At 38.1% G+C, this 24,581-nt stretch overlaps 1 long non-coding RNA gene across 2 annotated transcripts; it reads left to right on the top strand.

Annotated features, from left to right (window-relative positions):
* Positions 1–4,679: 4,679 nt before the first annotated feature.
* LOC139039899 (uncharacterized) lies at positions 4,680–21,511 on the top strand. 2 transcript variants are annotated; one of them, XR_011493221.1, is made up of 4 exons: positions 4,680–5,263; positions 7,037–7,263; positions 10,015–12,269; positions 19,965–21,511. It is a non-coding gene; the product is annotated as an uncharacterized lncRNA (long non-coding RNA). The 2 variants fall into 2 exon arrangements; XR_011493222.1 differs by lacking the exon at positions 19,965–21,511 and adding an exon at positions 13,128–14,994.
* The last annotated feature ends 3,070 nt before the right edge of the window (positions 21,512–24,581 follow it).

Below are 24,581 nucleotides of genomic sequence, written 5' to 3'. Positions count from 1 at the left end.
AAATCCTGCTACTAATGTCCACTGTATCAGAGGTCCCCAAGACCACCCTCAGTTTCAATGATTCACAAGAAAGACTTACAAAACTCAGAAGCTATTATACTAATGTTATGGTTTATAAAGGTAAAATGATACAGATTAAAGCCAGTAAAGGGGTGCTGACCAGGAGAAACCTGATGAAAACTTCTAGGTGTCCTTTCCCAGGAGTCATATAGACAGAACTTACTTCTCCCAGCACTGGTAAGTAACAGCAAATATGAATGCTGACTACCAAGGGAGCTCACCTGAGCCTTGACATCTGTGATTTTATTGGGATCAGTCATGCAGGCACTTCAGCTCCTCAGACTCCTCCGTCCAAAGCAAAAATAAGCATTCATTATAAATCATATTATTACTATGAACTAACCAATCAAACTGGTACACGTTCCAAGGCATTAGGTATACAAAACTACTCTTATCAGGCAGAATATTTCAAAGGCTCAGAGCTCATCTCTCAGGAGCCAGCCGGGGTCAATTGTGAAGCCAGGCCTTTCTTGGGAATACGAAGAGTTTAAGTAACGCAGGTCTGCTAAGTTAATCCTTTCCTGCACAGCCTTTCTTCCACAGAAAGCTGGAAGACTAAAAGCCTCTTTTCATTTTGAACTGACTCTGACCTTTTTAGTCCAAATATGGTGTAAGTCCATTAAAAAGTTAATAGATTTTCTATGTAACAAATTATAAATCTCCTCCATTAGATAAAAGCCATAGTCATAAATCTCTTCTAGACAGATCTGTCTCTACTTTGGGCTGAAAGTCAGGGTGGTGTGGGATAAATTAAAATTCTTAGAAGCCCAACTGTCTATCTGAGACAGTCTATGAGGGGTACTCTTAAGATACTTAGAAACCCAAGCATTTTGTGCACTTGAGAGAGTCTATAAGGTTTTGCCTTAACCTTTTCTGAAGTCTAACAAAGTGTCTTATAGAGTTTTGTTCCTGAGGTCAATCTTTTACTGGCAGCACTCTAAATTTTATCTTTGCTCTGAGGAAATTTATAACATTGAGATTTTTCACTGCAAAGAGCCTGAGGATGAGAAACAGTTTTATTTTGGAACCAAGCAAGTCCTGGTTCCTTTATATTCACTCGAAATTCTGGTTGAAAATAAAACAGTTCCTTCTTTGGCTCAGGTTATTTCTCCCATATTTTATCACAGTCAGCTAAAGAAAGCCATTTGCACTTTCAACATTCTGTGATGGAAATCTCCTTAGCCACATGCGTAATTTCATTAGGAATCCTTCTTGATATCCATTTACTGAAAGTTACAGTTTTGCTTATTGATCTGACAGAAAATAAATCAGCTCCCCAGTTCCTCATTGACCTTTCAGGCCTCACAGTCTCCTGAGGTATCTCCAGCCTTGTCTCACTGCCTGGCCTTGAAGCCAGTGTGGCAGGCTTACTTTTTGCTGCTTGATCTATTGGTTTCTGATGAAGATGTGTTAAAGTCTCCTACCATGATGGTAGTTTTAGCAATTTTCCTTAAGATTCCATCACGTTTTGAGATATCTCTCCTCTCTCTCTCACATACACAGAGCCATTTTTACATGCAAGTTCATGATTTCATTATACCTACTAGCTTAATTGGTCCTTTTTATTACTATATACCATCTCATATCAACTGCCCTAATGGTTTATCCTCAAAATCTCTTTTGTCTGGTATTAATATCTCTATACTATCTTTTGGTTTTCCTGGCATGTCTTTTTCCAATTCTTTATTTTCAACATTTCTGTCTCTCTGCTTTACATTTGTCTTACATAAAGCATCATGTTGCTGGATTTAAAAAAAAATCTCTTTCAAGTAGTAACCATTACGGATAGATTTGGACATATTTCTAAGGTGTTATATTGTGTTCTCTTTATCATCTCTAAGGACATGCCATTTGATCTGAGACCTTAAAGATGAAAAGTATCAGGTTCAGCATAGGCCCTTTGCAGGCAGAGAGAACAAATGCCAAGACAGGCAGGAAATAACTTGACATAGAATTGTTTGAGGACCTGAGAGGGGGCACTGTGGCTGCAGAGTGGTGAGCGTCCTCTGGGAGGAGTAGGGCAGGAACCAGGTTGGGGAGGGTCTTGTAGCCATGCTGAGGGTTATGGGAGTCCTGTGTCCCCACAAAGGGAGCCCCCCTTGGAGGGGAATTCTCTGGGCTTCTTTCCGTTCCAAGGGGAGCAGTGAGTTCACTGCATGGTGAGACTGGGAGAAGCAGCAGAGCATGCCCCTTCTGAGCCCTCTCTTCGTTGGGGTAATCCACCTGCCTGCAGAAGGCTGTGTCATGTCTGTGCTCTGCCATGTGATGAGCTCTGCCTGCTCCTGTCGTGAAGCCCATGGCTGTCTAGCAGCACCACTGTCCAATCCAGGGCTGCAGTGTTAGCAGCCCCACTTGGCCGACTCTCAGATCTGCATTCTCCAAACAGTATTATCAGAAGTAAAGACTGTGCTTTGCTCACTCTACACCTATCTCCTGTGTCTAATAGGACAGAAAGTCATTATTTAGTCAGTCCATGAAAAACCAACATTAATGACTTAGTATTTTTTTTTTCAAACTTTAATGGGAAGGTTTTGAAGGATTTTAAGTTGGGGTTTGGGAGTGAAATGATCTATGTTCTGTAATGATCATTTTGGTTACTGAGAGCAGAATAAAATGAAGAGGTCAAAAATGGAAGTTCGTTAGTAGTCCAGCCAAGAAGAAAAGTGGGTTAACTTGAGGCTCGTCTAGATTGGATGTGGGGATGTATGACAGGGGGAGTGTGTGGTATCCCTTGGTTTTTGGGTTCAGTAATTGAGTGGAAGGTGCTGCCAGGTACTAAGGTGGGAAAATCTTGGAGAATAATATGTTTTGGGGCTTACATGTAAGAACTGTGTTTGGGATTGTTGAGTTTGAAATGTCCATTAAATATTCAAGTATAGATATCAGATATGCAATTGAATTTGATGCTGAAGCTTAGGGTTACATCAGGACCAGAGGCATAAATTTGAAAGTCATCAACAAAAGGTGGTATTTAGTGCCTTTGGATTCTGAATAAAACATAACAGGTGTTTGATAACTATAATTATGTGGTGGGTGACTGTGATGCCATAACAATACGAGGTAGGGGGGAAAACAAGTGGGAGTGCAGTTATCACAATTACCAGCGGTAGAAACAGTTGCTTTATGAACTTACACACTTTGCTCACAGTTGACATCATCGGGAAGGTATCACAGCATAAAGCTGGAAAAGCAATGTCAGGAATGTTGTGTTTAATCACGAGGATGAACCATAATTCCTGGTTTTAAAAGTACTTATTTTGCTTATAATCTATTGCTAGTATATAATTTTATGAATGTTATTCATTTCATAAAACAAAATTTCAGAACATATAAAAATGCATATATCAATGCTTAAACCAGAAAAAAGATTCATTTTTATTCTGCTTAACTACAAAGAATAGTTCAAAACGTTGGGGGGAAAAACATAAAATTTAAGGGAGCCAAAGCATATATAAAATTCTATGTAAAATATGTAATTTTTTTATTATTAAAGAAAAATTTGGATTCACTTACGATAATTAATGAAGGAAAATGTCCCAAAGTCTTTGCCATTATGAAATTGGATTTTTTTTTAACTATAAAAAATTAGCAGCTTGATAATAACATAAAAGGATGAAGCATTTGTTTTTAAATGATACAAAGTCGACTAAAACCATCACAACCACTGCCAGGAAAATATCTACAAACAGATTGTCCTCCTATTATTAGATTGGTGTTAATAATTACCCAGGCGCCAAATGGCAATTTGGAGAATTGCTGATAGAAGACTTTCAGACCAATTCTTCCATTTGAGACATTCTGGGACTAAGAAATGTGTGGAATTGAATTAAAAGACTGGTAAAGCAACTTGTTTTCTCTTCTCTGTTACAAATAAGTTTAATCTAACATTCTGGTTGAATCTTGGAGCTGGAGGGGACGGGAGAAAAGGAAGTGACATTTACAAAGGCCAGGGGCGCCAGGGTCCTAGTCAGTCAATAGGGATTCAAGGGGAGTTAAGAGACAGTTCCTGTCCTCAGGGAGCTGGTAGCCTACTTTATCTGGCAGCAGTTCCCCAGAGAGATAGAGTCATTTTTATTGGATGAGGACATAGGGGCTGAGGGAAAGGAATTGAAAGTATGAAGGGAAGTTGCCATGGTCTCCCCCAATGTGTGAGGGTGGGATTCCCGCCCAACCTGGCTGGAGGGAGTACAGGATCAGATGCAGCAGAAACTGAAGTTTTGAGATATGTTTTAACAGGTGGAAGAACATCAACAAGGCATTTGCTATTCATTGATTCATTCATTTAACAAATACAGTATACTGCCAATGTAGCCATACTAGGCATATGGAGGGAAACAGAAATATAATAGTCAGAGGATGATACTGACCCTGATATCAGTTTCCCCACATTAAACCCAGCATATATGGGGTTAAAACCAAAACACTCATTCCCTGCTTACTCTCTGGCTTCCTGGCTCCAGAATCCACTATCCTCCATGGAGACAGACACCATCAAGGACAAGCACCTGGACTATCTCCTCCCGCAAAGAGATGCGGGCTGGTGGGAAAGCTGCTGACCAGCAAGGTCACAGGCTCCCTCCTCTCTGCAAGTGTCTCAAGGCCAAAGACAGGCTGGTGGGAAAGCTCCAACCAGCAAGGCCATATGCTCCCCCTCCCCTACCTAAAACCCCAAATAAAAACCCTTCCTTTTAGGTTTTTGGGGAGTTTGGGATTTGAGCATTAGCTGCCCTCTCTCCTTGCTCAGTGCTGTGCAAAAATAAAATTCCTACTTTCTTCCACCACACCCAGAGTCATAGATTGGCTTGCTGTGCAACGAGTGAGCGAACTCACTTCAGGTTTGGTAACAATTTGGTGACCCAGATGGGACAATGTCTCAGGTGGACGTCTCACCTGGGGCACACCGGCCTCTGGCTAAAGGCCTCTCTTGGAAGCTGTCCTGCAGCTGCCTGAGCCCCTTGTCTCAGGGACAGCCCCAAGCGACTGGCTGCTAACCAGACGATGTTGGCCCACGATGCTTTTGCTTTGGTGGTGGAAGAAACTAGGTTTAGGACTCAGGAAGACGTCTCTTGTAAGTAGCTGGTAGTTTTTGTTTTTGTCTTTGTGTTAACCTTTTCCAACAGAACCTGCCGGAAATAATGGGTACCTTGGCAGCCCTCTGGGCTCCATTTGTTTTGAAGTCGCCTGACGCCCTGGCCAAATTTTGGTAAGTCTCCCGGGTGTGCACAACCGAGGTCCCTTGTCCTTGCTCATTTGGGAAGATCTGCGTAGCGGATCTTCATTTGTTGGGCGCCCACCGAGTGCAGGACACGGACTAAGCTGGGACTGGAAACACTTTGGTTTTTGGTTTTGGTTTTTGTTTTGGCTTCTGTTTGTGGCCAAGGGTTTTTGGGAATGCTTGCTTGTTTGGTATTTGTTGTTGTCTGTTTGTCTGTCCTTTTAAAAGTGTTAACATGGGAGGTGCTGCATTTAGTCCACCTAAGAGCCCCCTGGGAAAAACTTTGGCTGATGGTCGACCTATAGCTATAAGCCAATGTCTAAAAAGGGATGATTTTCTTTTGTAACACCACGTGGCCACAAAATTCTTTAGACTCTGGAGACAAAAAAAAATGGCCAAATGATGGATCCTTAAGTTGGGAAACTTTTTAGAGAGCTCTTATAATAAACAACTGTTTTATTGGTACCTATGAAAAGAACAAATTAAGAGGAAACTATAATGACTAGTCTTAAGAACTTAATCAAACTTGGGGTCTCAACTTCTCGTAGACTTACAGATGCTAATGAAAATGTTAAGTTAACAAAGAGAAATCAGAAAGGGAAGAGTCACAGGACTGGTCCCAATGGGATAAACAGAACAGATATTAAATGAAGTTAAAACAAAGGTTTTAATAAAACACTGCCTAAGGTTGGATGGGCTAAAGGGACCCCCCTATTGGCTCCCCAACATTAAAGGACATCAGACAAATCTGTTCTATTTACCCCAGTTTGAAAAATTTAAAAGGTCAGGAGGCAAAAATCAGAGTGAGAAACCCGACCAACAATTGTTTGGGGCAACATTTAGGCTACTAAGATTAATAAGACTATGCAGATTAAAATGTTTAAGCTAATATTATATGAAGAGGTTATGTCAACTTTGCCTGGATGTTTTCTTTGGGAATAAATGTTATGTCTAACTGGGAATGCTTTCACTGAACAATATTGTAATACCAAAACTTGTTAATAGAATGCTAATGTAAGTTACAATTAAAAGTATAAGGGTTAGTAAAGCTAAGATAAAGTTTCGTAAAAATTGATATTCTTAAACAGGCCAATTTCAGTTCACGCAAACCGGTGTATGCAATTGGAAAAGCCAGCTGCAGCAATGGGGAGCCTGTTTTAATCTTTTGAGGCTTCTAAATAAAATTAGAAATATTTTACTGCCTCTTTAAGAGAAAATAATTAAATAATTAAACATGCCAGCAGCCAAACCCAAATCTGCTGCTTTTGTCTCCTCTCTTGCTGAGCTTCCCAGGAAACTGAATTTCACCTCAAATTCACTCCCCCAAAATTCCTGATCTAAAATTGAACCAGTAAAAATAAGTAAACTTTTGAGATAATTTGGAGTGTAATGACCATTCTGAAAACCTGTTTCAGAACAGGATTCAAAATCTCTCATAATGGAACACAGTCTTTAATGAATATGCAAAAACTTCTAAGAGACAAAGTTATTTAACATGATATAAAATGATCTTTGATGAATGAAAGCCTGTTTAAGTTTGCTGGTTTCATTTAAAGTGAACATGTCCTCAAAGTTATCAGCATTGGCTATAATGCAGACACACAGCCTGGGTTTACTGGTCAAATGAGCTCATGTCATTTCTGCTACAAAATTTTTCAGCAAAACTCATAACTCAGTATAATAGCTAATATTGTTTAATGTCTCATGGAGTTTGTTTTTTTTTTAAGATTTTTTAATTCTTTTTCTTTTTTCTCCCCAAAGCCCCCTGGTACATAGTTGTATATTCTTCGTTGTGGGTCCTTCTAGTTGTGGCTTGTGGGGCGCTGCCTCAGCATGGTTTGATGAGCAGTGCCATGTCCATGCCCAGGATTCGAACCAACGAAACACTGGGCCGCCTGCAGCAGAGTGCGTGAACTTAACCACTCGGTCACGGGGCCAACCCCTCACGGAGTTTTTGTAGACGATATAAATATAATTGCTAAGAACAGGTAAACTAAATATATATATATAATTATATGTATAATAATTATACTATGATATATGTACTTAAAACAACTGAGGATAATACTTAACTGCTGTAACGTCACATGAAGTTTTTAAGAGTAATTGTTAAAACTGGGTAAGAGTTTTAAGTACAATAATTATGTTTTATAGTCTGAATACTTAAAAAACAGCTTCCAAAATCTTTTTGGAAACTTAAATTTTATAGTTTTACTAAGTTAAATTAAATAATAACAGTTTATTGGGTATCTAGGTCATTTCCACATAAGATAAAATATTAAAGGTTAACTGCTTAGCATATATTTGTCTGCCTTTGGTTTCTTATATCAAAGAGACTAAAAAGTGCTTAGGTTTATTGATAAACATGTTATATGTATGCTGAGAAATTTTCTATGAGAAAACATATATTTCTAAAAGGTCTGTATACAAGGAAAGTAAAATATATGTTTTCAGTAAAAGTATATAAAGAATGGAAATATTTTTGTTTCTTGAGTTGAGAAAGATAAATTTGTCCTAAAGTGCTGAGACAAATTCTGAATGTAAAAAAGTAACCAAAGGTTTGTAAAAGTAAAGCCCTAAAGGGATTTATGTATGGTCAAGTTGTCCAGGATTAAAGTAAATCCAATTAAGTAAATCGACTTATATGTCAAATGTAAACTGGTACAAAATTAAAACTTGGATTCCTCTTTCTTAAAAGGTTAATTTTCCTAAATTTTAAATCTGCTCTTGATAAAAAGATTATAAAAAGGCTTTTTTTTCCTATTTTAACTCTGTTTCCCCTTGACTGTTTCTGTTGTCACTTTGAATAGATACCTGAACATGGTTTTACAGTGAACTTTGTTTCCTATTTGAACAAATGTTTTAAAGCCTTTAATATTTTTGACAAGCTTCCCCCCACACACAAATATTCAAGTCTTGATTAAAAGCTTTCTTTTGACCTGGAAGAGGAGGGAAGTTTTCTCTGCGGATTTTCAGAGGGTCCCTGGGACTTCTCAGAGAAATTTGCTCTCTTCCTATAAGAAAAGAATGCTAAACTAATAAGGCTTATTTTGTATGTTAAATTACATGAGAAGCATTGTCAAATAAGTAATGATAAACTTTCTTAAATGATATTATGTAAATGAGTGTTATTGATATAAGTATTTTCAAAATTATCTGATCTGTTCTGATTGTCAGCTATAATCCTGGTTATTGTCTCAAAATGTTATATATCACAGACATGGTCAAACGCCTTTGTCAACTACCATTTTTTAATGTTTTGTTATTATAAACAGTGACTGTTTTACTTTGATGTTTTTGCAAATATGTTTCATCTTCAGAGAAATTCATGGAAAGGACTCTGACATTCTAGAATACAGGTTTCTAATAAACGTTCGGATTGTAAAACTAAACTGGGTGAAAATTACAGAACTCCAACAGAGAAACTGATGACCTCACAAACTGCTGACAGAAAATTAAGATCAAGAACCAATTACACAGGACAGAATAAACTGATAGGGATGATTATAACTTTTATGACTTTTTAATTGAGATATTACTATTTTTAATGTTTTGCTTTTTTCAGAGTTAAGAAACCTTTTTCTCTATTCTCTTAAAGAACTATGACTTGCAGCAATTTATAAACAAAATTGAAACATTTGTCTTTTCCTCCCTATCTGAGCCCCCCAAAACGCAAAAACTTCTGATAAGTATTCTTATTCTTATGGCAATATAGTTGTTTGCATAAGTGCAATAAGAATCTCTTCTTCTTTTAACAGGACACAATTGGAAACACTGGTTATATTACCAAGGCTTTGACTGGAACATCATATTTGAAAAAACATACCGGCTTAAATATTACAAGACAGCTTTTGAGGAATGAAGGTTGACATTCCGGAATAAAGCCACTTGGAAATATTGGCCTGGTACTGTGCTTATGGGTTCTGTAACCTGGTAAGATTGAGCAAGGAATGTCGCTCCTTTTGGCAGGTACAAGGAACCTCAATATTTTGGGGAACCTCGTGAAGAGAGGGATTCACCCAAATCTGCAGATACTGCAGGCAGAATGTGATAACAGGTCCTTTGCTTGGCTTTCCTTGAGAGAGGCCTTTAAAGATCAACCTGAGATTCCTTATAAGGTTCCAGCAAAGCTGATTAAAAAGAGCCTATATGATCAACTACTATTCTTGCTGTACTTATGTAAATAATTATGCCAAATTTATTAAAAGTAGACATTGTGCAAACAAGTTGGTCTTAATTTGGCTATGTCTAGTGAAATTGAGGGTGATTTTAGGGAGGAAGATTATGTTTCAATAGAAACTATAATACAATTAGATTTTAGTTTTTTCAATTGTCTTTTTGAAATTTTTGTTTTACTTCTGTTAACTGGACTGGATCTTGAATTCTTCATCTCCTGAACTACCTGGCTAAAAACCTCCAAGCTAACATTTTCAGGGTCTTTTTTTCCCCATTATTTTCATTTAGAGTAATTGAAAACTAAATCTGCCCTTTTCCCTAAAGCCTTACAAACTGAAGCTGGAAGACCCAATATAAACTTAAGAAAGATTCACGTCTACTGCTGTGTAAGCCACTCAAAAAGCTACCTGAGTGCTGGATGACACCATCAGAGACATTTCAAACTGCAAAAGATGCTTTGACTCTGACTTCTAGGAATCTTGATTGGCTGCCCCCTGGGCTCAGAAACTTGTTTATAATTTGCTCCAATCATTAACCTTGTTTTTCTCTTTTTGTTTCTCTAGAAAATCTTCTTATTAAATACCTTGTTACTTACTTACATGATACAGCCCTACCTTCAGGAGCCCACCAGCATCACCGCCTTTTTAAAAGACTGGTTCAATGAGATAAAACAACCTACACCCCATTTCAGCAGGAAGTAGCTAGATCGGTCGCTGCCCCAAATCCCTAAAGATTGACGGATGGACATAAAATAGGGGGAGTTGATACCGACCCTGATATCAGTTTCCCCACATTAAACCCAGCATATATGGGGTTAAAACCAAAACACTCATTCCCTGCTTACTCTCTGGCTTCCTGGCTCCAGAATCCACTATCCTCCATGGAGACAGACACCATCAAGGACAAGCACCTGGACTAGCTCCTCCCGCAAAGAGATGCGGGCTGGTGGGAAAGCTGCTGACCAGCAAGGTCATGAGCTCCCTCCTCTCTGCAAGTAGTCTCAAGGCCAAAGACAGGCTGGTGGGAAAGCTCCGACCAGCAAGGCCATATGCTCCCCCTCCCCTACCTAAAACCCCAAATAAGAACCCTTCCTTTCAGCTTTTCGGGGAGTTTGAGATTTGAGCATTAGCTGCCCTCTCTCCTTGCTCAGCGTTGTGCAAAAATAAAATTCCTACTTTCTTCCACCACACCCGGTGTCATAGATTGGCTTGCTGTGCAGCGGGTGAGCGAACTCACTTCAGGTTCGGTAACAAAGATACAGATGTGTCCTTTCTCTTAAGAGTTTGCCATTAAATACGAGACAATAATTATGAAGGTAAAATGCAGTGTGGAAGATACTGTGACAAGAAATACTATGGGAGTCTTCACTCCCTAACAACTTAGTCCAGTAACTTAGCCTAGCAAAGTTCCTGGGCCTCTCCATCTCTTTTGATTAATATGAATGTTGATTATTAAGGGCTTATAGCCAGCCTCGACCAACTCAACAGGTCAATAAATGCATAATTCCTAGGTTATCTTGGGGTTATATATGGTTCTTGTTCTAGTTCACTCATCATAATTCTCCAGTCATATCAGGGAACATGGGAAATCGCTGAACCTAAACTGGGTAACTGATTTTCTTATTTGCAGTTTTGTTTAAAAAGAGAAGATATGAAAATAAGTTTCAAACTATTTGTCTATTTCAACTATTCATGTCTTTTTTTGGCTTCTCTTTTTGTTTCTGAAGACAGCTATCTACCTTTCTAATAACTTGTCTTAATATTATTATGAAGTAGGTACATTAACAGTCCTGATGTCTTTTTTTTTTAAAGATTTTAGTTTTTCCTTTTTCTCCCCAAAACCCCCCAGTACATAGTTGTATATTCTTCGTTGTGGATCCTTCTAGTTGTGGCATGTGGGACGCTGCCTCAGTGTGGTTTGATGAGCAGTGCCATGTCCGCGCCCAGGATTCGAACCGACGAAACACTGGGCAGCCTGCAGCGGAGCTGGCGAACTTAACCACTCGGCCACGGTGCCAGCCCCAGTCCTGATGTCTTTTAAAAAATGGAATCAACTTGAAACTTTTAAAAATTAACCTTGCAAAATATATAAATATGTTTATGGCAGTAAAATTTAAAAGTTGATGTTAAAAATATAGATAAATTTATTTCAATGGGAACTTCATTAACCAGAGGTAACCATTAGTAATATTTTGTTATATTGTTATATTGTGTTTAAGCTTATAATTTTTTTCTTAAGAGTATGTCAGAAAATTTTTTTCTAGATTAGTGCATATAATTCTAAGTTACCTTTTAATGGTTATAGCATTCTATCATATAAATATGCCATAAATGACTAAACTACCCTTTTATTTGGCAGTGAAGATATTTCTATATTTTCCTTATAAACAATGCTGCAATTAACATCTTTGCATATGTCTTTATTTTATTAGGTCTCATTTTAGAAATAAAATTGCTGGGTTCAAGATACTAACATTCTTAAGGTTTTTGACACATCTTGCCAAATTTTCTTCCAGAAATGTAGCAATTTATGTTTCTGATGCAGTGTAATAGGAAGTTTATTCCCTAAAACTCGTGTCAAGACTAGTTGTATTTCTTTTTTTATCTTTAGCAATTTGATAAGTACAAATCATTTTTAATTTAAAATATTTGAATACTAGTATGTTTTATTTTAAGGTATGATCTTCTGATTTTTCTTTTTCATTTTATGCAGATAAGCACAAAACAGGGGAAATTAAACACACACTTTGAACTGAGCAGGCATGGATTTAATTAATGACTTGAAGGAAAGCTTTTTTTGATTTCACACCAGATATGAGGTGAGAACTGCTATGGATTAGGCTCATTAAGGTTGAGTAGAGGCAGTGAAGGGACCCCTAGCCTTGGTCATTATCGACATTGGGCCAGTTTAACAAGGAATTTGTGAGAATAAGCGAATCTTTGGCAAATCTTAGTGTGAACTATCAGAATATGCCTGTGGAAGAGAATAAAAGTGAGTAGAGGCAGAAACACAGGGACAGCAAAACGATAGGAAATTATTATAGGAGGCAAATTATGATGCTACGGTAACAACTCTCAGAAGTTAAAAGAGAAAAATGAACTGGAGTCTATTGCATTGATCATTTCATAGTTCTAACCATGGTCTTCCAACCTTCTTCATAGATCTCAACCACTGAGATCTGTGCAGGAAAGACTAACTGATAGTTTGTTATTCTTTGCTTATTTTAAAAATGCCATTATATAAACATCTTTACATTGCCATTAATACAGGTTTCAGTTTACATAAAATGCAGCTTAGATAAGGTGGCTGTCCCTTCTAAGGTAGGAAAGCCAAAAGATGACTAATGAGGATGAAGAACAATGTGTTTTCCTCAAAGCTCCAAAGGACATAGATACTGGAGTTAAGTGAACACCTGCTGTATCCATACCAGGCAGTCTAGAGCCTGCACAGGGAGGAGTTTAGTCCAAGGTGAGAGAGTGGGGCCTCCCACTACTCTAAAGCCAGCCTCCATTCTAGAGGGAAAAACACAAATTCCTTTTGGGGAGACTTCTTACTGCCAACCCAACTAACAAACAACATCCACAAAGAGGCAACTATAGTTGTTCACAGGTTTGGAAGTGGGGAAACACAAGAAAACCCTGGCCAAGGATAAATATAGCTTCTCTTATTCCTCCAGATTCCCCTTCATCGCTTCAATCCACCAACAACACAGGTAAAATGTCTGTTACCAAGTATTCATAGAGACCTTTATAGGTGAGATTATTTTCTCTTTCTCATGGGAGACAATCCTGTGGGGCTGGGAAACCCTGACTGCTATCTATCGTCCTTAAATTAATCACATCAAGGTCTGTAACACCTTTTTCTGAAATATTCGCTGTGCATATTGTAAAAGCAAGTTTCGTAATTCTCGTGGCCTTTTAAATGTTGTCATTAGATCAGAGAGAGGGATTTGCCTATTGAACACTGATCAAATACAGAATGACCAGTTGTAGAATGGCTCATCATTTCTGTTCCAGGAGAGGTAACAGGGGGATGTTCAGAGCACCTAAACTCATGTAGTTGCTTGTTAAACCTTCTGTATTTGTTCTCCAAAAGCGAGTAGGGTTCAGAAACAGTTTGGACTTAAAAAAATAAAAAGCAAGAGATAGCTCTAGCAGATGGCTTAAATGTCTCCCTCAGAAGGCTGAAACTAATGTCAATAATATTCAAATATTTAACAGTATTTTGGGTAAAAGAAAAATGAGTAACAGAAAACTTTGAACTGTCCTTAGTCGCTCATTGTCACAGAATGCCCCTCTCCTTGTTTTTTTCAAAGAATCAATATTTAGTTTATCTGAGAGAATGGAGACACGATTAACATGACCAACACGCATCTAGCCAGAGCACTTTAAAAGCCAAACTTGTGGTAGTTGAATTAAAATGCAAATATTACTTTTTATCTCCATGGTAATAATGTCACAAAACCAAATTTCTTACTCAAGGTGTAAATCAGAAGAAACTTAGCATTTGTTAGAGTTTATCCATTCTAACATAAGAAAATGCCAATTGTTTAGGAATTTCAACACATATGGCAAGTTTTTTATTGTGAATTTGATATTCTATTGATAGATTCTAGTATAATCTATCATTACTAGAATGACTTCCCTCAGGTCATCTTACAGAAGTAGCTTGAAATCTAGAATGAAGATGTTGATTTGATCTGTTCCTGCATAAATAAGCTTTCATGTGCCTCACCCCCAAATAGAAAATGATATTAATGCGGAATTATTAGATTAAATGAGTTTAATAGTTTTGGAAAAATTTTATTTCTTTTTTTTATGCTTTCGATGAGGAGGATTGGCCCTGGGCTAGCTTCTGTTACCATCTTCCTCTCTTTTTTTTCCCTCTCCGAAGCCCCAGTAAGTGGTTATATATCCTAGTCGTAGGTCTTTCTAGTTCTATTTGGGATGCCACCACAGCATGGCCTGATGAGCGGTGTGTGGGTCCACGCCCAGGATCTGAACCTGTGAACCCTGGGCCACCAAAACAGAGTGTGGGAACTTAACCCACTTGGCCATTGGGTCAGCCCTAGGAAAAGTGTTCTTGATGGACATAGAGTTTCTTTTTTTGTTCCAGTATGTTTTTTAAAGCAAACTGTAACCTTAATTTCACTTTGATCTGATTTATCCATTATATGCTGTAGGCTTGACCAGATGACTTCTGTTATAAGAGTATTACTTTCTATTATCAGTGCTGGTGTTGAAGAGGGGTGGTTTAGGGAGAGATGCAAGAATGATAGAGTGGCAACAGAAGACTGCAGGGTAGAAATTGTTTCACTAAGAGAATTTTAATAATATGTCCTCAGTAGAAAAAGATATCCAAGAGATCATCTAATCCAACCTCTTATTTTATTGCTGTAGGAAGTTAAGTCAGAGAAAGGAAGTGGCTTATCCAAAGTTGTTGCAGATCCAAGTCCAGAATATTTGTCAGTTGAGTTTGATTCAGTGTTCTTTACACCTTGATTGATACAATTTCAACTATCTTTCATCTATCTATCTATCATCTATCTACATCTATATCTATATCTATGTAATAATGCATCTCTTATGTATGTATATGTGTGTTTGTGGGTGGGTGGGTGGGTTTGTACACATGTGTGTATAATCTTGTCCTCTAAAAGCATTTAAATTTGGAAGAAAGTTTAGAACAGTTTCCCATAGGCCATGTGACCTAGAGCCTTGAAATAAACTAAAATTTGAAATAATATAAACATGGCTTACTAAAGAATTAAATTAATTATTCTGAATTTAGGATTTAAATTATATATCACTTACATTAACATATTTTATCACCTATATAAGTCATAATTATTTTTTTGTGTGTATGAGGAAGACTGGCCCTGAGCTGACATCTGTTGCCAAACTTCTTTTTGCTTGAGGAATATTGTTGCTGAGCTAACATCTGTGCCACTCTTCCTCTATTTTGTATGTGGGATGCCTCCACAGCATGGCTTGATGAGCAGTGTGTAGGTCTGTGTCTGGGATCCAAACCAGTGAAGCCCGGGCTGCTGAAGTGAAGGATGTGAACTTAGCCACTACACCACTGGGCCAGCCCCTAATTTTCTATTAATTTAATATTTTGTTGCAAAATCATCTAACCTGCCAAAGAAATGAGGTGTGGTGGCAAGGCTGGTCAAATAAACTACCCATGGGAAAAATGCTTCAGAAATGAGGCACACAAAAATATTAGGATTTATTAAGCTAATTATAGATTAATAAATCTCTTTTTGGCCCATATGTACATTTCTCTCTGATCTAGGCAAAACCTTATTAGTATATTTATACTTTAGATATTGTAGATAAAGAATTTACTTCTCAGATCTATTTCCTAATGACAATATTAATAGCCAATATTCCAAGCACTGTTTTAATCATATAATCAATTAAACTAGGAATAATAGAGCCTATGTTACTTCTTTTCCCCCCCAGCTTTATTGAGCTACAATTGACATATAACATTGCTTAAGCTGAAGATGTACAACATGATGGTTTGATATATGTATATATTGTGAAATGATTAGCAAAATAAGGTTCCTTAACTCCTCTAACATCTAACATAATTACCATTTTTTTGAGGTGAAAACATTTAAGATCTACTATCTTAGCCACTTTCAAGTATATAACACAGTATTGTTAGCTGTAGTCACCATGCTGTACATTACATCCCCAAAACTTACTCATCTAATGACTGGAAGTTTGTACCCTCGACCAACATCTCCCCATTTCCTCTACCCCCCAGGCCCTGGCAACTGACAATCTATACTCTGCTTCTATGAGTTCAAACCTATGTTACTTCTAAAATTCTGACTCCTAGCCAAAATATGTACAAAGGTGAGGAGAGATTGATGGAGGAAGTCTGGCTAGCTGGGAAGATTCCAATCACTGGAAATGCAGGAGAACATCAGTTTCCATGTTGTACAATGGCAGAAGGGATGAGGAGCATTGATTAACTCAAGAAGATAGAATACATCATTCCTGAACAATTCACTTATGCATTATCTCATTCGACAAAAATTGAGGAGAAAAAAAAATCTACTATTTGCCTAGACCATGTACTCAGCACTTTACATGTTACCTCACACCAGCTTTCAGAGGTCAACACTATTTTGCTCTGTTTTAAGAAGAAGGCCATTTACCCTGGGTCTGGACCTTTAAGCCAGGCTATCACACTCAGGTACCCACTGATGAGCTCTCTTGCTTGTTCCTTCAACTTCTCCCTCTTTTGATCTCATCTTCCCTTGTTCTTGTCTCTGCTTTCCTTTTATAGCCAAGTCTCACCACTTTGGACTTAGCACTGGATCTTTCTGACTTGCTTTGAAGGTTCTTAAGGATTTTGCTACTACCTTACAAGTTGCTCAATTTGGTATGTGAAGAACTGGGCAGGTCAGCTCTGTGCAATTCCTCTTGACAGGATGTAAATTCCAGCAAGTACCCAAGACTTGGAGAGATTCAGCTAGTGGGCAGTTGATTAGACAGGATTCTTTTGGTTGAAATGAGAGAATCTCAACTCGAGCTCAAATAAGGATGAAAATTAATGATGCGGGAGAGGGTTCCAGAAAAACCACACTCTGAGATTTCCCTTCCCCTCTATTTACCACCAAATTTGCATCTCCTCGGACCTGTGGCTGCTATAATCTGCCAAGTTCTAGGTTTGGGTGAGATCTTGGGCTCTGCTGAATGTCCCTCACCAATTAATCCTACAGTGACAGGCTAGGCAGTCAACTAGCCTGCAGCTTAGTGATGGAAACTGGAGGGCAGAAGATGCTGGGAAGATCTTGGAGTTGAGGGATTTGTGGACACAAGGGGAAGATTGACATCAGTCCAGTGTGATAGATCCAGCCTGGTGGATGCCCAGACAAAGAATGCAGGAAACCAAACACCAAGAAGATTGGGCACTGGGAGTATCAGGAGGGTAATGACAGTTTGCTCCATATCCTAAGTCCATGGCAAGAAAAGAAGGGCAGACAGAAGATTAAGCCTTATTAATCTCTTGTTCTCTTAACAACCAGTTGATGGAGAAGTCTATAACAGGCATTCCAGGAAAACCATCATTGCTCCTAAGGGAGTGTCATAGAAGAAATGGACTATCTTCATCCTGTGAATGACATCAGGCCTAGAACTGTTGAGAATGAAGATGATACTTAGGAGAGAAAGCAGAGAGATGGGAGAAAGCTGGCTTCTGGTTGAATTAACTGAGGTAATAAGCCAACCAACCTTGAAGCTTGCACATCTCTAGACATAGTGTTATGTGAAACATAGCATATATCCTTATTGTTTAATATAGGTGTAGCTAGGGTACAATAATCTCCTTAATTCAACCTAAATGATACAACTTGATACTGCATTACAAAGCAAATAAGTGAGATTATTTAACTATAGAAATGAAAGATGGAGGTAGGGAGAGAGGATGAAATGAGAGAGTTATATTGAGAGAGAGAGGGAGAAAAAGATGGCGTTGGAGAACCTGTATTTGTAAAAGGGAAGAAAGAGTTAAGAGCATCTATTTAATAGAAATCATTATAAAGTGTATGGTGGAGTTTTGGAAAATGTGTAACACTAGACTCTAAGCTGTAGGAATATGGTATTCACCAAAGACTGAGGGGGAAATCATTACTCCTCGAATTACTAGTGACGTTCAAATCTCTTTAAAGAAAGCTTACGTGTGGCATCTCTTAGTTATTTACCTAATTGAAAATCTGCTTAACATGAAGAGTTTTATACTTTTAATAGCAAAGAGGGTGATCTCCTGTATTTGTTATTATTTTAATCATTTGAAAATTTACTTCCAAATTCTCCAGGCAGTGTTATCAATTTTCATACTTATAAAATGTGTTCCCCTCCCACCAGTAACCAGCCTCCAGGAAAATGAAATTTGGAAAAATCATAAAACTTTAGGTCTTTAGTGAGTACTTGAGTATTTGTTGAAATTTTCTCAAACTTATTCAGAACTGATTAAATTCTCTTTTACTTGGGCTGAGACAAGCTTCTTTTTGTATGTTAGTTTAGTTTCAGAACTGGCACACCAGCACTGGTGCAGTGGAAATTAAAAGCACATGCTGATTGCCTGCTTTCGTGGCTGTAATGCACACTCCAATTATCTACATGAGGGGGTGTTCATAGGGGTATCCCACAGCTGCTCGTGGGTGAAACAGCAACTACACATGAGTAGTGCGCAGATGTTCCTCTGAAACATTTAAAAAAAAATAGGAGAAGTAACATAATAATTAGTGTATCAGCTTGCTGCTTCTATCTCAGTCAAGGTGGACTTTACATGACAGTCAACTTTAGGACTGGCCTAAATGTTAAATTTTTTAAAAAATTCAACATGTTATAAACAGAGTAAGTTATGCATTCTAAAAGTGTATGGGAGATTGTATTAGGCTGCTAGGGCTGCCATACCAAAGTAGTAAAAACTGGGTAGCTTAAACAACATAAATTTATTGTCTCACAGTTGTGGAGGCTAGAAGTCTGAGGTCAAGGTGTGGGCAGGCTTGGTTTGTTATGAGGGGCTGTGAGGGAAGGATCTGACCTAGGCTTCTCTCCTGGGCTTGAAGAGGGCCGTCTTCATGTTCACACGGAATTCTCCCTGTATAGGTGTCTGTGTCCTGATCTCCTCTTCTAAGGGCACCAGTCACATTGGATTATGCCCTCCCCGAATGATCTCATTTTAGCTTAATTATCTTTAAAAATTCTATCTCCTGATAAGGTAATATCTTGAGGTACTGGAGGTTAGAACTTCAACGTATGAATGTTGTGAGTGGACGCCACTCAACCCGTAACAAGGATAATGTGTTTCTGTTATAAGTAATTTGAATACAGAAGGCCAGAGGCAAAATTACAATTTGTGGGCAATCTCAGGTCCCAATTTGTTAGATATAGATGAACTTAGATTTTATGAAAAAAGAATAACTGCTAAAGTCATCTGGATATTTTTCACTGATTACGAACTTATACAAGGTAATAGATGACTTTAGTAGTTTCTCAGATAATTCAACACTGCAAACATTTTTCCCCTTGAAGTATGTAAGAGTAGTTTCCTTTGTTCAGTTTTTCAGTTCTATTGGCCTGACAGAGTTCTCTGCTGAGCTGCACAGCTCCTTTATGAAACAGATAACTGTGCGTGCTCCACAGGATGATCCATGAATACCTCGAACTCCATACCAAACCTGAGTTACAGATCCAACTATTAGTCTCTGCTTGTATATCTCAACCTCCCTTCAGTAATATAAGACAGAAACTAGTGGTTAACCTGAAGGCAATTTCCTTCACACCACATTTCTGAGATAAGAACCATCTATATCTTTCTTCATGACTCCCATCAGACTCTGGAAAGATCTCTTGTCTACCTGCCTCTTTAAGACTCCAGGCCCCTTTCCTTTTCTCTGAGATCTGTCTCATTAATGATCATTCTCTCTATTGCAATAGCGTAAATAAAATCATCTCCTTAATTGTCTGGTGCATTTTGTGTTTGACAGCGTGGTGCCATGACTCCATAAGATTGGATCTCGCCTTGGAATCGTGGTTTACTCCACCCCATGACAAGGCCTTCAAAGGGCTCTGATCCTGACTGGCCATCTGGGGACCCAACAGCTGACCTACTTCCGGTCCTGTGCTCTGACTCTTGTCAGAACCCTTCACTGGTAGCATTGTAAGGATTTGCTTTTGATTCCTTTTGTGTACTTGATGATTTCTGGTGCTGGCTTCTTTTGGTTTTAAGGTCTACCCATTTGGTGATCTCTCTAAGTGAATTCACAGTTTATAGAGATCTTATGTCTGTTGGGTGAAAAACAATGAAGAATCTGATTTATTAGTCTGTTCTGTTTGTCTGTTTAATCTATTTTGAGCTCAGATCTATTAAGGATTCATGCCCTTTTTGGAGCCAGTGAATTTGTAATTCTATGTTTACCCGTGGCCCATGACTGAAAGTTTGAATTGAAGCTAAGCTTTGTCTCTCTGTGTCGTATGTTTATATGGCTATTACTTGGAAAGATCTTTCTCTCTCACTGTGTGAGTGTGTAGTATTTTTCTACCTCCAGATGGTATTAATAAATTGCATTATAAAATCTCTTAAATTAAAGGAACTATACTCTGATTGGCTTAGAGATAAATAGGCACATATATAAATTGAGTATTTCTAAAATTCCTGGAAATTTAACTTCCAGTCTTTTCAATGTTCTCAAAAAATTGTATTCGTATAGAAAGCAACTCAAATAAACATTCTCCCTGTTGAAACAGGCTGAATAAGATCATATCTTTAATTGTCTAGTGCATTTTATCCTTGACATCACTGATCTATGTTCTGGCATGATAGGAAGACTAGCTTTTATTTTCTAGAATTTTCTATAAGTGGAATCATACAGAACGTACTCTTTCTTCTTTTGTTCAGCTTCCTTCACTCACCAAAATGTTGTTGTGTGTATCAGCAGTTCACCACCTTTTATCACCGAGGAGTATTCTATTGCATGAATGTACCACAGTTTGTTTTTCCACTCTGCTTGCTGGTGGACATTTGGGTTGTTTTCAGTTTGAGATGATTACAAATAAAAGTATTATGAACATTTGTGTACAAATATTATAAAAATATGCTTTCATTTCTTTTGGGTCAATACCTAGGAGTGAGAGGCTGGCACGAAGCACACGTAAATCTTTAGCTCTGTACTAATTCTCCCTTGCTAGAATTTCTTGAAACTGACCCTTCACTGTATGACCAAAGCAATGATTTTAGGTAGGAACTTTCTATAGAGATTTTCCTAGGTTAACAGGATGACTTTAACAATACTTTCAGAAAGAATAATGAATTTAAAAAATCTATTTGGCTTTTAAAGTTATGGATTTTATAAAAAAAGAGAGAGAATTAATGTTGCCTGTATCATCTATAAGTTTCAAATAATATTTTTCAATAGCATGAAATTATCATAATGATATGCCATTAATAAGAAATTATACTAATGATTGTAATAAACACGAATTAATAGATCAGAAGCTTAATTGATACAGGAAAGTAATATGATATGGTTGATGGTAGGGGATATAAAATACAGATTGTTGAAAGAAGATTAAAGAGGTTAAAAAGACCTCAAAACTGTTATTCAAGCACATTGCTTTATGGGTAGTGTGTGTGTCTCTTATCAGTTCCTTCCCCTCAGCTTGTAATCATAGTCAAACCTTTTCCATGAGAAACAAGCAAAGCACTCCTTTGACCTTGTCTGCCCTTCCAGCTGCTGGTCTATCTCCTTTCCTGCTCTCTTCTGCCCTAACACAAACAGTGCTAATGCTCTGGGAAGGTCCTAGATGACCTGCAGATTGCCTTATTCAAAGATAGTGATTATCTTTGATAGCGCTTATCACAGATAGCGATTATCATCTTATTGGACTTCTTTGCTACATTTGATATGGTTCATCACATTCTTCCTACTTAAACATTTCCACTTTCCTGGATTCTATGATTCTGTTTTTCACCCGGGGCTTCACCTACATTTCTAACTGTTAGCTCTTGGTCTGTTTTGCGGACCTCTCCCACCCACTCTTTAACCCTCACACTTCTCCCTGTCTCCCTGCTCTTCTCTTTCTGTAAATGCTTGCTTTAAGCCCATTCCCGGGACTTAGGCTTCCTTTGAGTGAATTACAAGCACAGTAGGCCCTGTAAGTGGATGAATTAGGAAAAGGCAGCCATTTCCTCACATGGCACAGCCGGGGCCAGGGCAGAAGGTTCCTAAGGATTAGATTACACCCTTGTTCATCACGTACAGGACCATTAAGCCAGGATACAAGCCTCACAGCTGTACAGTGCCTTCCTCTCACTGGGCACTTTTTGTCATGCTTGTGATCTTTCCTTGCTCCTTGCCGGTTCTCATTGTTTTGGAAAACGCAAATTAAAAGACTGAGGGAGGGTAAAAATGTTTAGCTACTTTCCTACTTTAACTCACCACTCCTTCATTCTAGTCTGACAAATGTTGGTGTCTATAATTAAAAACAAGACTCACATCCAACTGCCATGTTTTCTGAGAAGAGTATTTGCAAAAAGTACCTAGTGATGTTTTCTGGATAAAATTACAGATTTTTTTCCTTCAGAGTAGCTTATCAGAAAGGTTTTAACTCATAAGATTTTTCCATTCATCTCTCCAGTGATAAAATTTTTACAAAAATATGTAAGTGTTAAGGAAATTATTGGGGAAATATTGGGGGGAGATGAAGGGAAGAAATTTGCTACTATAGGAAATGGCTGCTGATGAAAAATGTGTACTTTTAAAGATTAACATTTCATAAAATCTCTTTTTAATATTTCTTTATATTCTTCAGTGCAATTTTTTTATATTTACTTGATAATGTATTTGTATGTCAATGAGGAATAATTTGCAAGAAAAAAATACAACCAAATATTAAATAATAACAACAAACATCACCCATGTTATTTCCACTAGAGGTCAGACAAAATAAACATGGCAGTGACTTTTTTCCTGTGTCCCTCATGAAAGATAATAAAGCAGAGCTATTTCCAGTACATAACAGACATAGTCGCAGGCCTTGCATTTCTCTCGGCTTTTCTGTAGCTCCACAAGAGAGTGAATCTGCTACTGGAACTTATATAGTCAAAATTGTATCCGCTTATTACTCCCACTTTTTAAACAGAATGAATAGCTTATGAATTAGTAACAAAATTGTAAGCATTTGTAATGCTATATTGTTTACTCAGTTGTTGCTAACATGACTCTTATAAAGATAGATGAAGTTTCATATATTTTTAAAAAGGTATACAATGTGAATCAAAGAATTTGTTCAAAATTCTTTTATAATAACTAGACTGACACACACCATAGTAATCAATATATATTATACATTATATTATCTTCTTTAATAGATATGTTAAACTTTAAACCTCAGTAAAATCTCTACATGGTTCCAGGAAGTCTCCCCCGCCCCCAGGAAGATCTGGCTGTGCGAACTCAGACTAACTCATTAACTTCTCTAGTGTTCACAAGTGGAGAAAGTCACATGAAACAAGACCAGCAGCTGTGATTACTGTGAGTGGGGATCAGAATTCTTGGAAACAGGAATTTAGACTGAGAGGCCACCAGAAGAACATGGTCCCTCTGAGAATCCTAATACGATTTGGAGAAGGTGCTGGAACGCCAGAGTCGAGACTTGAGTTAAATTACAATTTCCTTTAATATCCAAATGGTTCAGAAGCTAGAACTTGAGGGCATTTATACTACTCATAAGTAATGCTGCCCAGAGCTATTACTTTATCCTGTGAAAGACATTTTAGAAAGACAGACCTTATAGGTTAAAATTCAATCTTATTAGCTCACTCAACCTCATTTCCCAAATGAGCATTATTGATATGTTCTGATTGCTTATTCTAGACACCAGATACTTCCCCTTCCTTCTTCCTTCCTTCTTCCGTCCTTCTCTCATTTGTCCCATTCTTGTTTATGTAACTTTTTTCCAGTTACTTTCTCTCTATTCCCTTTTGCACTAAATTGGACCAATCAATATTTGCCCCCCAAACCTCATCCTGCACTTTGCATATTTTACCCTTTTTTCACTGTTTCCTTCACTTGGAGTGCCCATCTTCCATCCCTTTTTTCCAAAATTCTATCCACTCTTCAAATCCCAGCTCAGATATTACTGCTTCCAAGAGATGTTTTTTGACAGTTAATCTTTTTATCTGTTCTCAGAGCATACTGTTTGGTTGTTTTTCTCCCCTACCACAGCACTTAATACATTCTGCTTTGCATTGTTGTGATTTAGAGAGAAGGCTTCCAGTTGTGTAGAGTGTAGGTGAGGCAGGTGCTGGGTGCACCACCCTGTCTCTGACTACCAGGCTGAAGCACCGACACCCTTTCCCCTCACTTCTGGGAGTGAGTGGCCCGCAGCTCACAGCTCCTGAAGAGAGCTGACTTTGCCAGGCCATGATCCTCCACAGGGCTACCAGGGTCTAAGGTCTCATCTGTTGGGGATGGGTGGGCTTTAAAGCCCCATCCCCCTTGCCTCAAAGTGGCACAGCTCTGCAGGGCCAGCCCAGCTCCGAGTTCCCCTTGGGCTCAGCTGAGGTCTTTGCAGTGACTGTATTGCAGTTCAACTCCTCGGTC

Source organism: Equus asinus, chromosome 12 (genome assembly GCF_041296235.1).
Source record: "Equus asinus isolate D_3611 breed Donkey chromosome 12, EquAss-T2T_v2, whole genome shotgun sequence".
Lineage (NCBI taxonomy): Eukaryota > Metazoa > Chordata > Mammalia > Perissodactyla > Equidae > Equus > Equus asinus.
The sequence above is the reverse complement of the archived record's forward strand: the minus strand, read 5'-3'. Positions and strand labels throughout refer to the sequence as shown.